The following is a 17,811-nucleotide window of genomic DNA, read 5'->3' as shown; positions in this document are numbered from 1 at the left end:
CGGCTTTTCATCTCGTTTAATGTTTGAACAACTAAATAAATGAATTTAACTAATTATATTTAAATTCATTACAGCATCGATGCTGTAAAAGCAACCTTATAAAATTAAAAAAAAGTCACATTAACCTTTCACTGGAAGTTTATCATTTTGGTAAGAAACACTATAGCTGCATATATATTGAATGGACATGGAGTAGCCTATATTTTCTCTCTGACATAACCAACAGTTCCGCGCCGGCTTGTTTTTGGACTTGGTCACTAAACCAAACAAAAGCTAGTCAAAAATTCGCTAAGCTGTCACGATAATGTAGCATCAAAAAAAAAAAAAAAACACACACACAAAATAGACTTTTTGTAGCTACACATCGGACGACGCCTCGCGAAAATTTCTCACAGGAATGTACTATACAATCGACTAATCAAAACAGCCAACTTATCCAGCCTGACGCTCCGAATGCATCTCCGGGGCTCAAAGTGCTGTCTACTAAGGCAGCTCACTAGGATTTAAAACACAGCCCGAATGTGTGCGTTGAGCGCAATGGAGCCGCTGTCAGAGACTCGAGGAGGAGCCCACACACTCCACATGCTCGCCGACAGATGAGCTGAGCGCCAGTTAGATGCACTTGGATTACCGGCTGCTGAACTGAAACAACGTCTCTGCCCATAAAAAAATATGTTAAACAGTGACGTTTCTGATTACACTTCTTTTTAATGACAGGATATATCTCCGACGGAGATAAAACACAAGATGCTGTGAATGCATCACTTGTTTTAGTGCCAGACGATGGAATTCAGTTTGAGGAGCCCAGCGTAAGAAAGTGAAGTACGGATTTACATTCTCATCTGCGTAAAGGTAAGATGCGAATTTAATTACATTTATAAATACTATATTTAGCCTATATATAGCCTTGCATGTTTTAAATTACATTTAATCTCGCTTTTCTTTAAGTCTTGCATGATTTTATTTTTGTTTCTGCGTATGTGTTGTGTTTTAAAAATGTTTATCTTATTTTTAAAATATGATTATTAATAAAATAATGGTTTAAATATAGAGATCGTATTCAAAATGTTAAAATTGCCTTCAGTTTTGCACAATATAAATGTCAAGCGTCGACTTAGCAACATGCAGCCATCTGTTTGTTTTCCAATACAATGAAATTTCCTACTGTCAATACATTTAAAGCACCTTCCAACTGAACTCAAAAGCGTCTGAAAACACGAGTTAAGCTCTTTAATTGGTTTGCCAATTATGTAATATAAAGAGTTCACATAACAGCATCTGTGTTTTATGAGTATACATCAAGTCTGATGGTGACAGATAACACACTGGATGCTTCATAAACTGAGTGTTTTGCAGTTCCATATTGGGTACTGGTTTAGTTAAAGTTCTTTTTATTATGATTATAATAACCACATCGTTTTATCCCTTGTGTTGGCTCATTATATAAACCCTATAAAGAAAGCATGCAGTGGATAGATTTCCTTTATGGCAGGAGGATTATAGTGGAGTCGCCACCGTATTTTCCACTGATAGGATTAAGAGATGCAACTGGGAAATCTGGAAAATGATTAAACAAACCATTGCAGATGTGGTTTTTACAGTGGGGGAAAAAGGAGATGCATATGTTCTTACATTATGCATGTTAAACCGAAATATCAGAAAGCACAAAAGACACAAACCAGGGATGTATCTTAAAACTATTGATTTTTCTTTGCAGAAATAAAGGTCTGATGTAATTGAATAGTACACAATGCATTATTTGAGCTGGACCTCGTATGCCAGTTCGATTTCCCTTTTATTTGAAATCAGTTTTGTCCATGAAACCAAACCCAAAAGTGAATCACCATAGAGAGTGGAAACAACCACGTTAATGTAGGACTAGTTCCAGTTCACAGGGTCGTGGACATTCACTTGTTGAGTTCTGCTCCTAATTCAGATAATGGTCATGCATTATTCATTAGTGAGGTTCAGGCCGTGTCTACATGTTTGCAGCACTTTAAATATTATGTGGAGGTAATCTACCAGAAAACTGATACTCGCCATGGACCTAATGAGCTTTTGTTGTGTAGATGTGTAATGATTTACTTGTATAATTGGATACTGACCATATAAGCATAAGCAGATGTCTGGATTTGTACAAGAGAAACAGCTGAAAATACTTGCAAAGCGTCTTTTATAAGAACACCAGCTCTTAATGAGGGTAAAAACTGAAAATTGGACCCATTAACCGTAATAAAGTTTCTGAAAAACATCCTCTTTTTCTGCATTATTGTTATTTAAACCATGCATTTAAATGTGCTGATTCTCTAGAAAGTAGATTAATAATCTTGCTAGTTAGTCAGTTGGGTGAATATTTCACTTAAAACACTAGATTTCTTTAGGATAATGTCCTTAATGTTATTTTGTAAGGAAGATTTTTCAAAACAGGCAGGATTGTGATTTTCATGCATGCTTTTTTCATGCTACATGAGGTGTGAGCAATCAGTAGGTGGAGCTAAAGTACAATGATGTGCAGGGATCTGGAGAAGTCCACCTCAGACAGGCATTTATAACACGGCATTTACTTTTTAAATACTTTTATTTAGTTTATTAATGTTATTCAGCTGATCAAAAGTGAGAGTATAATGTTGCAAAATTTTTCTATAAATCAATATCCTTATATCAGGGTGTCCGCGGGGTCTTAAAATGTATTACATAAATAAAAAATAAAAAAAACAGAATTTTAGGTTTTAAAAAGTCCTAAATATACTGAATTATGGACTTGTAGGTCAATAATTGGTCATTTTTAACCAGGTCTAACTATGTCCATGTAAAGCTACACTCAAAAAATATATATTTTAATTGTTCGTTCAAACTACTCATTTAAAATGAGTTGAAACAACACAATTCTTGAGATTTCATTGGGACAACTTAATTGTTTTATGTTCAATCCACATAAATCAGTCATCAACAATCCATTTCAATAAAACATAAACCAACCTACATGTAAAACTTATATTATAATAGCTAATTTAATAACTAAGCCAATTTAATAAAAAAATTACTTTGAAAGTTCTACATGTATTTACAGACCAAATTGGTGTAAGAGTCTGACCTGGATAGACTGTTGCATGTGCAGACATTTAGTTTATTAAGAGCTTATAAGTAGTGTTGAAGAAAATGACTATGTATACAACTAGGGGTTGTTTGCTTGTTTGACATATTATGTAAAATATGTGGCTAAGGAATACCTAATTATTACATTTGATGGGGTAAATGGTTTTAAAAGGTCGTACAAAGTCTTAAATATAACTTAGTGAAACCTGTAGGAATCCTGTTATATCTGTATAAATATTAAATAACATTGCAAATTATATTAAATATCTCCTGAGCACCAAAGCAACTGCCCAAAATTCAACTTTGCCACCAAAAAGCACCAATAGTGCAATTTTGAAATATTTCAAAATATAAAAAAGGGTCACTTTATTTTAATGTACTATTTGTGCCAGTATTTTAGCTAAAAAAACAAATACTATTTTTTGATTGGTAATAGTTAGTAACATAGTGGCTAGGTTTAGGTATTGGATTAGGGATTTAGAAGGAGAACATACCTTATCAGTGCTAATAAACAGACAATATCTTATTAATAGGCAGGTAATACGCTGTAAAAAAATGCAGGGTTTCACACAATTCGTTCATGTTGTCCCAACACAAATTAATTGAGTTAACTTAATACGTTTAACAAATTTATGTGGATTAAAAAATAAAAATAAAAATCAAATTGTCCCAATAAAATCTCAAGAATTGTGTTGTTTCAGCTCATTTCAATTAAGTATTTTGAACATGCAAAAAAATATATTGTACATGAGTGTAAGAAGTTATTATTGGGAATTTGTACTAAAACATGATTTATTAATAGTAGTTAACAGGAATTAAAATACTTCTGAAGCATTTAAAAATAGATAACATTAAAACATTAACAAATACCACAACTTTTGATTTTAGCAATATATTCATTCATTCGTTTTCTTTTCGGTTTAGTCCCATTATTAATCCGAGGTCGCCATTTAGCAATATATGAGTAAATATTATTTAACAGAACTGACCTTACATGTTGCTGCAAGTTATTTGATTTTATTTAAATTAAAATGACATTTAAAATGTTATTATTTAAATATATTAGTTAACACCAGCAAATACCAACAAACTCAATTTAAGGTTAGGAGTACACTGTAAAAAGTGAGTAACTCATTGCCATAAAAACAAAGCCTTACTTTAAAATAAAATCATTGTTACTTGGTACTGTAAAGTTGACTTGATTTTAATAACTCTTTTGACTCAGTTTTTAAACTTAAGTCAGCTAATCACTTTTTAGAGGGTAGTAATAAGTAGCTTTTTATTTCAACAATCAGTGAAAGTTACTTTAAAAAGTAATATACAATCTTTCATTTTTAAAAAGTAACTACATTAAATATGTTACTGTACTTGGTTACTTTTTAAGAAATGTAATGTATATCGTTACTTTTGCATTACTTTTTACATCTCAGCTTAATTAGCCTTTTTAGTAATAATGTAAAAAAAAACTATTTTCACAAATGTATTATACCAAACGTGATGTCAAAAAACCAAACCCGGGCACATGGGAAAATGGGAAAACAAAGTACTAATTCTGGTGATACTTTTTAAAAAAAGTAATTTGAAAAAGCAACTAATTAACTAACTAATTACCAGGGCAAGACGGAATCTGCGGACGTTTTTTGCTATTTCTGCGGAGAATTTTGGTAAAAATCTGCAGATTTCTGCGGAATTATTATGGGAGTATCCTACGGAGTATCATAACTAAAACCTTAATATATGAAATAAAAAGTTATAAATTACTAAATAAAAACGGAATAAATTCAGATTTACAAATTTACTCAAGCAAATAAACAGAATTAATGATGGGCTAAAAATCTGCAGAAATCTGCGGAAAATCTGCACGCGCAGATTCCGTGTGGGCCTACTAATTACTTATCTGATTACATAACTTGCATTACTTGTAACACATTACCCCAACACCACTAACAACTAAAATATACCGTGTTTTACAGTAGGACTATTAACTAATGTTAATTAAGATTAATAGGAACTGTAACAAATGTATTGTTAGATTGCTACTTAATGCAATATCTATTGTTACGTAAATTGTTTCCAAAATGGTTAAGAATTATTAATTTAAAGCAAAGCATTGTATTTCTCACAGTACATACCAGCTTTCAAATATTCGTGAGTAATGTCACATCTCATGCCCTATTTGCCATGATTGAGTTTCTTTAATGAAGGCATTTTTCCACTCAGATATTAATTACCATGCTCGTTTAAACTGAACTGATGGTTGTGGTACTTCCTAATGAAGCACATCAGTATAGCAGACTTTTTCATAAACACCTGAGCGTGAATGAGGAATGTCATTTTCTCTTCAACATGAACATTTCTGTATATATCTCAGAAACAGACCCTTAAAGATTCATCACAGGAAGAGAAATCAAAATTGTGCACAATGAATGAAGCAAAAATGACTTCTGAATTATGCCTCGCAATAAGAGTTTTCTGTATGTCTGAAGTATGTCTGCCATTTCCACATGGATTCTGGATTTTCATTTTGCTTTCATTTAAGTGCCTCATTTTCTTCACTCATTTTCACCAATGTTATATACCAAGTCTGTTGTGTTATGTGCCAAGTCTGCTAATGCAATCTTCTTTTACTTCATCTTCTTTCTACTTGATTTTCTTTCTGATGGTCCACATGGCCTGTTCTCGTTTGCAACCTATTTGGTTTTCTCTATTTTTGTGAGTGGATCTGCTCACCGGTGGCCTGACAGACAAGCAGAGGTTGACAGCAGGCAATGCATGGTTGGTTTGTCTCTCTCTCTCTCTTCGCTCGGTGTAATGGGAGTGTTTGGCATTGCATGAGTCTGTCTGCTCATTTCACTGCCTTTGCGTCAATGGTGTTTCGTGATTGCTTTGCCTAATATATTGAATACACAGAACACAGATCTTAATTGCTTTCCCAAGAAGGTGAGCTTGCCTTGTTTGTTACTGAATTGTAAGATTCATTGTCAGAGTGTTTTGCCTCTCCATTGCTGAGGCTTTGGACATGGACAGCATTTGAAATTCTTGTATTAAATTTAATATTCATAGTGAGTTCACATGTGCTATTTTTAATTTTGCAAGTCTATTTGGACCCAAAGAATAACTGATTAATACCACATTTATTCCCTTTATATATATATATATATATATATATATAGCAAAATTATTAGCCCTCATGTTAAATCATTTGAAACATTTCCCAAGTGATGTTTAACAGAGCAAGACAATTTTTTTGTGTTGTTGAAAGTCTTATTTCTTTTAGTCTAAATGAATAAATGCAGTTTTGAATCTTTAAAATAAAAAAGTAAGATCAATATTAATTATTTTTTCGATTGTCTACAGAGCAAACCACCATTTGCTCTGTTTCCAATGACTTAGTTGGCATGCCTGTTTAACATAATGAATTTAGCTAAGCCTTTTAATATCACTTTTAGCTGAATACTAGTATCTTGTAAAATATTATGTACTGTCATCATGGCAAAGACAAAATAATAAAGCTATTATACGTTAGTTTTTAGGATTATTATGTTTAAAAATGTGTTAGAAAAACTCTTTCTAAATTCACACACACACACACACGCACGCACGCACACACACACACACACACACACACACACGATGACAGTAAATAATACTTTACTTGTTTTTCAAGACACTTCTATACAGCTTGAAGTGACATTTAAAGGCTTAACTAGGTTAATTAGGTTAACTAGGTAGGTTAAGGTAAATAGGCAAGTTATTGTATCATGATGGTTTGTTTTGTAGACTATCAAAAATATATAGCTTAAAGGGGCTAATAATATTGACCTTAAAATGATAAAAAAAAACTGCTTTTATTCTAGCCAAAATAATGCAACTAAGACTTTCTCCAGAAGAAAAAATATTACCAAACATACTGTGAAAATTTCCTTGCTCTGTTTTTTTCATTTAAAAAAGAAAAAAAATAATTCAAAGGGGGGCTAATAATTCTGACTTCAACTGTGCGTTTTATATATATATATATATATATATATATATATATATATATATATATATATATATATATATATATATATATATATATATAAAATGTAAAAAATATTTGAAAATAATAAATTTAATTTTTAATAAGTTAAAAAATAGCTATTGCAATATTATCTTTAAGTTAGCAAAATTAAACACATATGCATGAATGGAATTTAAATTAATTCTGTCAAAATTAAAACTCAAACACATTGCATCTAATCTTGAAAATTACATAGTTATTTTTTTTGAATGAACCAAATAACCATAAATGTCGCTCTTAAGATTTTTTAATCAAACAGTGATAAATGCCAGCAAAATCAAACATTCAAAATGATAGTGATAAATCATACGAGGAGAATGCTAAATATATATTTTTCCTTTTTCTTCCACACAAATATAACTTATAAAACATAGCCAAAGTGAGCCAAACAAGAAACATAAAAAATTCGATACAAATGCAAATGTAACCCCGCCGGTCCTACGCCACTCAACCCGCTCCGAGTTGATATCGATCCGGCGACCTTCCGCATGGGAGTTAGTTGCTCTACCAAGGAGGCTAAAGACCATGGCCTCAAGCGTCTAAAGACACCAAGGCTCTAGAGCAACTTTAGAGGTCAGAGGAGTGAGGTTTACCTGCACAGCACTTACTAGCTGGCCTCCTTTACACAAAAAATATTTGAGAAAAACAAAAATGTGCATTTCAAGTGTCTAACAACATTTTCTTAAGCTTTCTTCCTTTACTTAAAGCAACATATGCATTTTTTGTGGACCTTTTCTAGATCAAAACTGACTTTAATGCATTAAAAGGGGTTATAAACATTTATTATACAGACACAATAGCAATTTAGATGCATTTGGATATGGTCCTATCTTCTTAAAGAGATTGTTCATCCAAAAACGATCTTGCATTCAGCCTTATCCAAACATGATTCTGTGGAACAGAAAAGAAGATATTTTCCTTTAAATGGAAATGACGGCTGTGTTTTGAACCCCCTACTGACTGTCATTATATGGGCAGAGATGGTTGTTGTGTGTTCTGCATATCTAAAGCCACACAGCTTTGGAATGGCGTGAGATTAAATTTTCATTTATGTTTTTATACATTTATTATATAGGGCTTTGAGTAATCTTATTCATGTTAAACACTACTGGGAATTTTGGTGAATGACTGAAGTAATTATCTTGCTTTCTCATATGGACATGCTTAGATGGGACAAAATATGGGACAGGCATACTGAACTGGCTGAAGTCTCAGCGGAGACTCTGACAGACTGCCATATGTGTTGTGTAATGGACTCCAACACTTTTTTTAAAGCATTTTTTTGCATTTGCAAGGATTAAAAGTCATGGTAATGCAAAAAAATGAATAAAGCATGAGTGGAAAAATGAACACGTTCATATGAACATCTATAGTTCTCACTGATGGACAGAAATGAAAATGTACACTAATATATTTTGGTGTATAGATAAAAAAGGTGAGCTGGTTGTGCAATATTTACTCATTTGATATTTTTTTCCATCTATGATAATATTGTATTTGTTGTTTTAACAATGTTACTAATCAAAGAAAAAATCCTAAGTGGAATTTTTGTTTGATTATCTTGAGTGTCCAACATTCACATACACAAGCCTATAAGAATGTAGTTAGAATGAATCTACAATTCAAGTTATAAAGCAAAAGACATCTCTGAATGGGTTTTTGTTTTATATACTTTTTAAAACATCAAGTAATAAAAGTATTATTACAGATTGAAGCACATAAGTGTTTGTGTTGAAGCATACAAAGTGGTTGTGCTTTTTATTGTCTACAAAAGTTCAGCAAACCAGAAATTTTATTATTGAGTCAGTTACATTTAAGATATAAAATTGTATATTTCTTTTTGTTTTCAAAAAAAGTTGTAAACAAAAACTTTTATTTACTTTTGTTTTTGTTGACACATTTTTGTTTGATTAGCAACCTCATTGAAACAACAAATGCAAAATTATCGTAAATGAAAAAATGTCAAATTAGTAAATATTGCACAACCAGCTCACTATTTTATGTATAAATCAAAATATATATTTGTACATATTCATGTCTGCCCATTGAGAGTTATATGTTAAAAAAAACCTTTCAAAACAAAAACTTTGATGTTTTTTAAAAAAGCTGTTTTTGAATAAATCATATAAGTCTTTTATTTAATTGAAAATTTCATTGAATCACTCAGTAAAACAGGGACTTTAGTGTAATGAAAAAATCCAAATAGTATCTAATTGTATATATATTATTTGTCAATATCACACAGCTAAATTAGAAGAGTGATTGTGAAGGTGAATCTACTTGGCGGTGTGATGCTGCAAAAACATGAACGTGTTGTAAAACTCTGAACTGTCCAAAGACATATCTCAATTTTACCTCTCACTAACATATTTACTATTTGTTTTAGACTGCAGTTTATGCCTTAAATGTTAGCACCTTCACTGATCTATGGCTTACTTTTTGTTAAATTGTTTTCTCTGGCAATAGACGAGCAGTATTTGGCAGTTCTTATAAGTAGCAATTTTCTTTTTTGATTGTTTAAAGAAATAGCCATGTATTTGTATGGATATAAATGGCTGGATATTGCACTTACGGAAGCAGCGGTTTCACACATTTTCATCCTTACACATATTCAAAAATACACATTGCAAAAGTTATAAACACATTTATAAAATTCCACAATCTGAGCTGTTTTAGTCCCTGATGGTAGATATATTTGTGTCAGCAGTAGGTCTAAATTGACTATAGCTGTGCTTTATACATTGCTACCTCTTTCAGGTGAAAATTTCAGGTAATACTTTATTTTGATGGTCTCCTGTAGGCATTCTGATGATTATAAAAAAACTTTGCAACTGCATGCAGTCATTTGGGATTAGTAGTATGTGGATAGTCTATTCTGTATCCCGGACGAGCCCCCATTTGTCTCTAACAAATTTGAAACTATTAACTCTTGTGGGCTATTAGAGAGATTTTTTCATCCACTCTGGGGTGATTTAGAGTCTTAATATGGCCACAAATGGAAACAAAAATCTTATTTTGACATATTTTGGGAAAATGTGTTGAAAATTTGAAAACTCAACAATGCACTATGGATAAAATGGCTACCCTTTCATTATGTTTGGGGCTATTGCTGTCTCATTGACTTCCTTTATAATTACATATTTTGATTACAAAGCCATAACATCATATAATCATGCACTCTTGATTGTTGGTGGTTTTTCCTGTTAGCAAGAGCTAAAACTTGTCATTTTTACTGTTGATTAACAGTTGCAGTGCAAAAAAAGCTGTTTCTGGCCTTTATATAAAGCATTATGTGTGTGTGTGAGTGTGTGAGAGTGTGAGAGAGACTTTTGCGCACTTACCTTGATATGCCAGAGAAAATCTAAATAAGCACATCATCTCTCAGAACATAGTAAACATAGTATACGCACTAAAATCTGCTATTATACAATATAAAACTCTTTATAAATGCCAGACACTTTTTTGCACAGGACTCACATTTTGACAACGCTGATTTGACAAAGAAACACTCGTGGCTTGTGTCTCCGGACAAACCAGACATGATGCATTGATGCATTGTCTCTCCTCCATGCCCAGATTGGTTCAAATTCGCTCTTTCTCAACCAATGAGCATAGGTTTTGCTTTGTGGATCACCAATCAGCCATTTGAACAACCCGGAATGAGAAATATGCTGTACATTTACGCACGGCTAAATAAAACGCTAAAACAAAGTTTTGCAGGAAACAACTCTCATACTAAGTACTTTTGCATGCACAACAGCACAAAAACATGACAAAACGCAAATGGCGGTGCGGCTGTTTGTCTGCAGCGCAAAAGTTGAGAAGCAGCAGGGTCAACTCCATATCCGTGCTGGCAGACAAAACTTAGGGCTGGTCCATATTGAATCTAGTTTAGTTATTTTACTATTTATACTATAGTAAATATTTATATACATTTTTTTTACTGAGGATTTGCACCATGTTTATTTGGACTTTGACGCATTATAATTTTTTTTCTTACTTTTTATTTGTTCATTGTAAGTGGTGATATAAAATATATTATATAAATTATAAAAATATACAAAATATATTATTTGGAAAAAGTCAAACTTGCTTCAGTGTTCTGTTATTTTGTAACAATCTTTCTATTTAGTTCATTCCCAGAACTTTTGGGCAAATACATTGTCAGAAAATAAATGCACTATAGTTTTTTCCCACTGAAAAATGCCTTAGAATAACATTGAAATAAATTGCTATAACTTGCTCAGGGAATGGTGGATGTTGACAAAATGTATTTTGGAAGTATAAAACTTCATAGCGTGTATTTCTAAAGAAAAAAAACTTCATGAGGTTTTGTTTGTAATAACTAGAAAATGCCACTTTTTTTAAAAACCGTTTTCTTACAATTCTGGAATATTTTCTGTCTGTTCATATGTTTTTGGACCAAAAAATATTTTAGACTGGACCTTTAAATGAAACAGATTGAAGCTTCAGGTTCTCCTGTTTAAAATAATAAATGACACTTGAGGCTGACTGCTTAAATAAAACTAAAACTGCTTTAAAAAAATAATAATATAGAACCATTAGGTGCCCACAAAATACCTCTAGATCTTTAAGGGTTAAGCAACTTTGCAAGTAACCTATTTTGCATACTAACCATAACCCTACATTAACCAATACTCTACTCTCAATACTCTTAAGTTAGTTAGTTTGGTTACATCTAGTCATCTGAAAGACACCGTGTGTAAAATGAAATGAAAAGATCTTCATTGTACAAATAATGACAATTAAATAATGTCATCATAATGGAAGTCAAAGGGGGAAAAACAGCCACTAACATAACGAAAGGGTAGTCAATTTGATCAAAGGGTTAAGTAACTTTAGAAGTAACCTATTTTGCATACTAATCCTAACTCTACTCTAACCAATACTCTACTCTCAATACTCTAAGTTAGTTAGGTTACACAATCATCTGAACGAGATCATGTGTGTAGAATTAAATGTAAAAGATCTTCATTATACAAATATTACTGAATTACTTGTTTTCCCTACAATTCTATTTATATATTACAGTGTTTATTCATTCCAGGATTGTGTTTAGCAGGGCTGACAGCACCAGACGCTGTTCACCTCATGCACAAGTATTTTAAAAAACTGTGAATCAAACATTTCCAAGCGCCATTTTCGATGCCAAGACACAGACCCAAGACAGGGGAAGTCTTTTCATGTGGTGATCAAAACTTTTCCTGGCTTCTCAATCCTCAGTGTGGAAAAACAGAGTAGTGTATATTTATAGCGTCTGAATTGTAGTCTTTACATAATTTGCACAGAACATTATCAGCATTGTAAAATGAACATATGAATGCACAATTAATAAGTTGAAACTATACAGGACAAAAGAGAAATTAGCCTATTCTTTATGTTTTGATTGACAGGGATGAGCTGAAAATTACTTTAGAGCCGGTAGTTAGTGGATTTTCTCCCATTCACGTGTTAATTTCTTAAAAGTGGGGCAATTCATAATTCAGTCTTTTGTTTAACGCTCTTCCTGTGTTGTTCCTGTTGTGTTAAGACTCTCTGGAGAACAAGCAGCACATTTTCTCAGCAGGCAAAGGCAGACACAGCTGTGCGGGCTTTATATTTAACCTCATAGTTGGCTGTTGATAAAACTAAAATAATTCAGATAATTCATGTGGTGAAATTCATCATATTAGCTTGACTGAGCGCAGTAGACATAACAGTTGCATAATATCGGTCTGTTGCATTCAACATGCACTCTGAAGTTGGAGGGAAGTGTTAAAGGGAAAGTTCAGCCACATGTAAAAATGTACTTTAAGTGGTTTACAGATCTTTATTGAAGCTGCACATCGATGGATTTGCTCTTCAGTGTTATATATATATATATATATACAGTATATATAAAGACACAGACAGATGTCAGACTGTTAACTCACTTTTATCATCATGATGGTTCAATATGAATAGAACAGATCCAAGAACTGTCCATCCCAGTCAAAACAGTCGAAGTTTAGCGGGTCTCATGCTGTCATTAGCCAAAATATTTTGACAAACCATACATAAAGGTTGTGGTTCTTCAGCTGGTCCTGTCCACCTAAATCCTAAACTCAAATACTGATCATCATATCGTCGTCTTTTGGGTTTAAGCCCTGAACTTGAAGGATTTTGTGGCAAGGGGGCGTGGCCGAGAGCCGTGGGAACGGAGTGAGGCCACCGCGTAAGTGGATACACCTGCGGTGCGCACCTGCCTCGGATCCCACGGAAGGAGCTCTGGATCATAAAAGGAGGAACGAGGACAGAGGAAGCCGAGAGAGGACCGGGCCGGACATATTTTACTGTTGCTTTCAGTTTGACGGCAGTCTCCGTGAGGAGCTGCCGTCCTTTTGTTCTGGTTTAGACTGTTATTAATCAATCATTTTAAAACTGCGTCGGTTCTCCGCCTCCTTCTTCCCGGCGGCCAAAGGGGGTGGGGGGTAGGGGGGGGGGGGGGGGGGGTGGTATGCATATACCTGTATTGGCGGGCTTGCCAAACAGAAGCGAATTCACAGCTATGGCCTTCTCGGTAAAAAAGTTCTTCTTATATTTGACTTTTTTTTTTTGCTTTGTTTAATTAAAACGTTTAAATATTAAAAAAACATATAAAAATTAAACTTAATAATTATATTTTTATTATATTATATTTTTTCCCGCGCCTCCCCTGACATTCTCTGGTGCCCCCCAGGGGAGGCGCGCCTCACACTTTGAAAACCCCTGTTGTAAGGTGAACAAACTTATTAAGTTTGTAACTTATTAAATTAAGTTAATAATTTAACTGGGGCGAGGCAGTGGCACAGTAGGTAGTGCTGTCGCCTCGCAGCAAGAAGATCGCTGGTTCGAACCTCGGCTCAGTTGGCGTTTCAGTGTGGAGTTTGCATGTTCTCCTTGCCTTTGCATGGGTTTCCTCCGGGTGCTCCGGCTTCCCCCACAGTCCAAAGACATGTGGTACAGGTGAATTGGGTTGGCTAAATTGTCTGTAGTATGAGTATAGCAGGTCGCACACCAGAAGCGCCGCTCGGCGCCGCGACACGGCGCGTACATGACAGATTAAAGTATCGCACACCAGACGCGCACATTCGAATGATATTTAACATGAAACTAATCAGATGGCGCTCTGTGCCGCGGCTGAAAAATGAACTGCGTCCTGAGCCGTCGCCGGGCGCCGCCGACAGCCGCCGACTTGCGGCGCCGGTGTGTGTATCCTGATAGAAACCTATGATTAGAATTCTAAAATACGTGGCGCTGCGCGGCGCGCCGCCGAGCGTCGCTTCTGGTGTGCGACCTGCTTATGAGTGTGTGTGTGTATGTATGTGTGGATGTTTCCCAGAGATGGTTGCGGCTGGAAGGGCATCCGCTGTGTAAAAAACTTGCTGGATAAGTTGGCGGTTCATTCCGTCGGGGCGACCCCTGATTAATAAAGGGACTAAGCCGACAAGAAAATGAATGAATAATTTAACTGCACTTAATTTTATTAGTGAGAACAGCTATTATTTTTACAGTGCACATACTAAGAACATTTTTCAGGTATCTGTGCTTTATATTTTGGGGAAACTTTTACTTTTATTCCTCGACATTACATAAAAAATGCTATTGACGTTTTTCAAATGACAGGCAATATCTGTGTGTCTTGATTTTGCCACTTTATTTTTATTTGCACTCCCGCAGTTTCTTTGCTCATCATCCTTTCCCACTACACACACTATTCGCCACTTCTGAGATACAGTTTCAGTTGGTTGAGCATTTTTTGAACACAATCATCATCATAGTCGTTTTATGATGTGTTTGGGCTCGTTTTGAAGCGAGAGCAGCTGCTCTAAGTCAGTGTTATCTACTGTGGTTTACTAATGTCTGCTGAAGCTGTAAACCAAAAGGCGGCCCAAAAGCTTCACTGTTTACATGCGCTTGGTATTGCAGACAATCTGTTGTACATGATGCTCAACAAAACACATTTTAATTGCTCATGTTGTTACATTTTTTTAATGTAGAATGTGTAGAAATGTAAAATGATGGACTTTAGTTTAATATAGGCACAGAGGTGTACCATGGTTTCACTCTGTTTAGAATTTGTGACTATTCCACCGCTTGGAAAATAACATAACTTGTTTATAATGTTTATGCATTGTGAGTTCATCCCTGTGCCGTGCTTTTATCTGTCTGTTAGATGTTTTATTTGTTGAGAAGTGGATGGGTTGAGAGTAAGGTGCTCTAAAATAGTTGTGGACATATGCATTCTTGTACTGTAACTGCATGCAATTAATTAAATCTGTCTGGACCTGGCTCACTTTTTTATAGCTCTGATTTTTTTATTTAGTTTAATATACAATTTTAACAACACAGACAAAAAGAAAAAAATAATAAGAACAAAACAATATTGCACAAAGGCATGTCCAACGTGATCTCATGAGGAAACGTTAAGTATTTTACGTTTTGGCAGTTTAGTGGCTAATTTAGTCGTACGAAAATGTACGATTTTAAAAAGGAGACGTGGCACCCAACCCCACCCCCAACTCCAACCGTCATTGCGTGATGAGAAAATTGTAATAAATTGTACGAAATAGATTGTAGGAATTCATACGAATTATCCACTAAATCAAAAAGTTACGAATTGCTGTGAGATTGCGTTGGCATGTCACATTATTCTGTGTTAGGGCTGCACGATATTGGAAAAATCTGACTTTGCAATATTTTGTATTTCTGTGATATATATTTCAATATAAATACAATTTCACCAGATGAATTGAATAGCTCTATTTGGAAACAATTGATTAATCTTCCATTGATTGGCAGGATTTTGTAGGGGAACCAATCACGTATGAAATTTAATAAACAAATTACAAGCACAGCTAAATGCGATAGAGCAAATATAAAAGTGAAATAAACAGTGCTTTATGGTTTTCAGGTTATAGTCAAATCTTATTCAGATGCAGAATTTGAAAAAAAATCAAACAGATTGAAACGACTTTACCTTTAAATAGTTTAATAAAATCATTTTCTATTAAAGCTCCAAATGGTAAAATTGTTTGTGTGTGAATGATTAAAACTCTGATAACACTTAAAAACTTGTGCAAATGATAAACTTTTACTCCATCAAGGTGAAACTCTGCAGAAACTGCACAAATGTTGTATATTTTGAACTGTGGCTATATAATTCTTATATACAGTTGAAGTCAGAATTATTAGCGCCCCATTTATTTTTTTCCCCCTCAATTTCTGTTTAACGGAGAGAAGATATTTTTCAACACATTTCTAAACACAATAGTTTTAATAACTTATCTCTAATAACTGATTTATTTTATCTTTGCCAAAATGACAGTAATTAATATTTCTCTAGATACTTTTCAAGACACTTCTATACAGCTTAAAGTGACTTTTAACGGCTGTTTATTAGGTTAACTAGGCAGGGGTGCGTTTCCCAAATTACGACGTAACTCACGGGTGAACTATCATAGTACGATGCATTGTTTGGGAAAAGAACGATGTAGTGACGAGTGTTTCCCAAAACCGGTGGTTTCTCTGCCGCAGATCCATTGTTTGAACCACGTTAGTTATAACGTAAAACGCCCATAATGACGGTCTAAATAGGGTGGAGTAACAACTTTTTTAGAGAAGAACCACATCATTTCTTTGTGCAAATTATATTGTTTTACACGCTCACGCATTTAAATAAAATCCAATATTAGTTTTGGTAAAAACATGCACTCGCTTTACATATTAACGAAATATATGTAAATGGCACTATAGGGCCTGTGCTTCCTTTACAAATGTTATTGAGAACATGACATATTATATTCTCAAACATAAAATCAAAAGCTAACACGTATTCTAATCTCATATGTCAGTCATATAAATAAATACATAATGAGGCCATTTATTAAGAAATGAAATTTAATATTTGTTATTTATTAGGAGGCGAGGCAGTAGCGCAGTAGGTAGTGCTGTCGCCTCACAGCAAGAAGGTCGCTGGTTCGAACCTCGGCTCATTTAGCGTTTCTGTGTAGAGTTTGCATGTTCTCCCTGCCTTCATGTGGGTTTCCTCCGGGTGCTCCGGTTTCCCCCACAGTCCAAAGACATGCGGTACAGGTGAAATGGGTAGGCTAAATTGTCCGTAGTGTATGAGTGTGTGTGTGTGTGGATGTTTCCCAGAGATGGGTTGCAGCTGGAAGGGCATCCGCTGCATAAAAACTTGCTGGATAAGTTGGCGGGTCATTCCGCTGTGGCGACCCCAGATTAATAAAGGGACTAAGCTGACAAGAAAATGAATGAAAGAATATTTGATAGGAAGTGAAAAAAATCCTACTTTAATAATAATATTAATAATATTAATTATGATTATTATTATTATTAAGTAGGATATTGTTTATTCATTTTTTTTTTAAAGTCTACTTTTACAATTTGACACATGCACACCACAGCAGGCTCTAAATGTTCTAACCAGCAGGCCTATGCCATATACAGTAATAAATAACCTAATATAAATTAAAAGCATTAATGTATGCTGTTTTTTGGTTTTCACAAGCTTTGGAGACATAACATAAATTCTGCTTTTAAATAATAGGTCATCTATAGCTTTCGAAAAGATATCAAAAAGATATGTGTATGTGCGATCTCTATCTGGCATACTT

At 34.1% G+C, this 17,811-nt stretch overlaps 1 protein-coding gene across 1 annotated transcript in view; it reads left to right on the top strand.

Moving 5' to 3' along the window:
* Nucleotides 1–591: 591 nt before the first annotated feature.
* calcr (calcitonin receptor) overlaps nt 592–17,811 on the top strand; it is a 119,212-nt gene continuing 101,992 nt past the window's right edge. Inside the window, exon 1 of the mRNA XM_073931903.1 lies at nt 592–852. The gene's annotated coding sequence lies outside the window, so the exon portion shown is untranslated. The remainder of the gene's footprint in view (nt 853–17,811) is intronic.

This window comes from Danio rerio, chromosome 19, assembly GCF_049306965.1.
Source record: "Danio rerio strain Tuebingen ecotype United States chromosome 19, GRCz12tu, whole genome shotgun sequence".
In the NCBI taxonomy this organism is placed as follows: domain Eukaryota; kingdom Metazoa; phylum Chordata; class Actinopteri; order Cypriniformes; family Danionidae; genus Danio; species Danio rerio.
The sequence above is the reverse complement of the archived record's forward strand: the minus strand, read 5'-3'. Positions and strand labels throughout refer to the sequence as shown.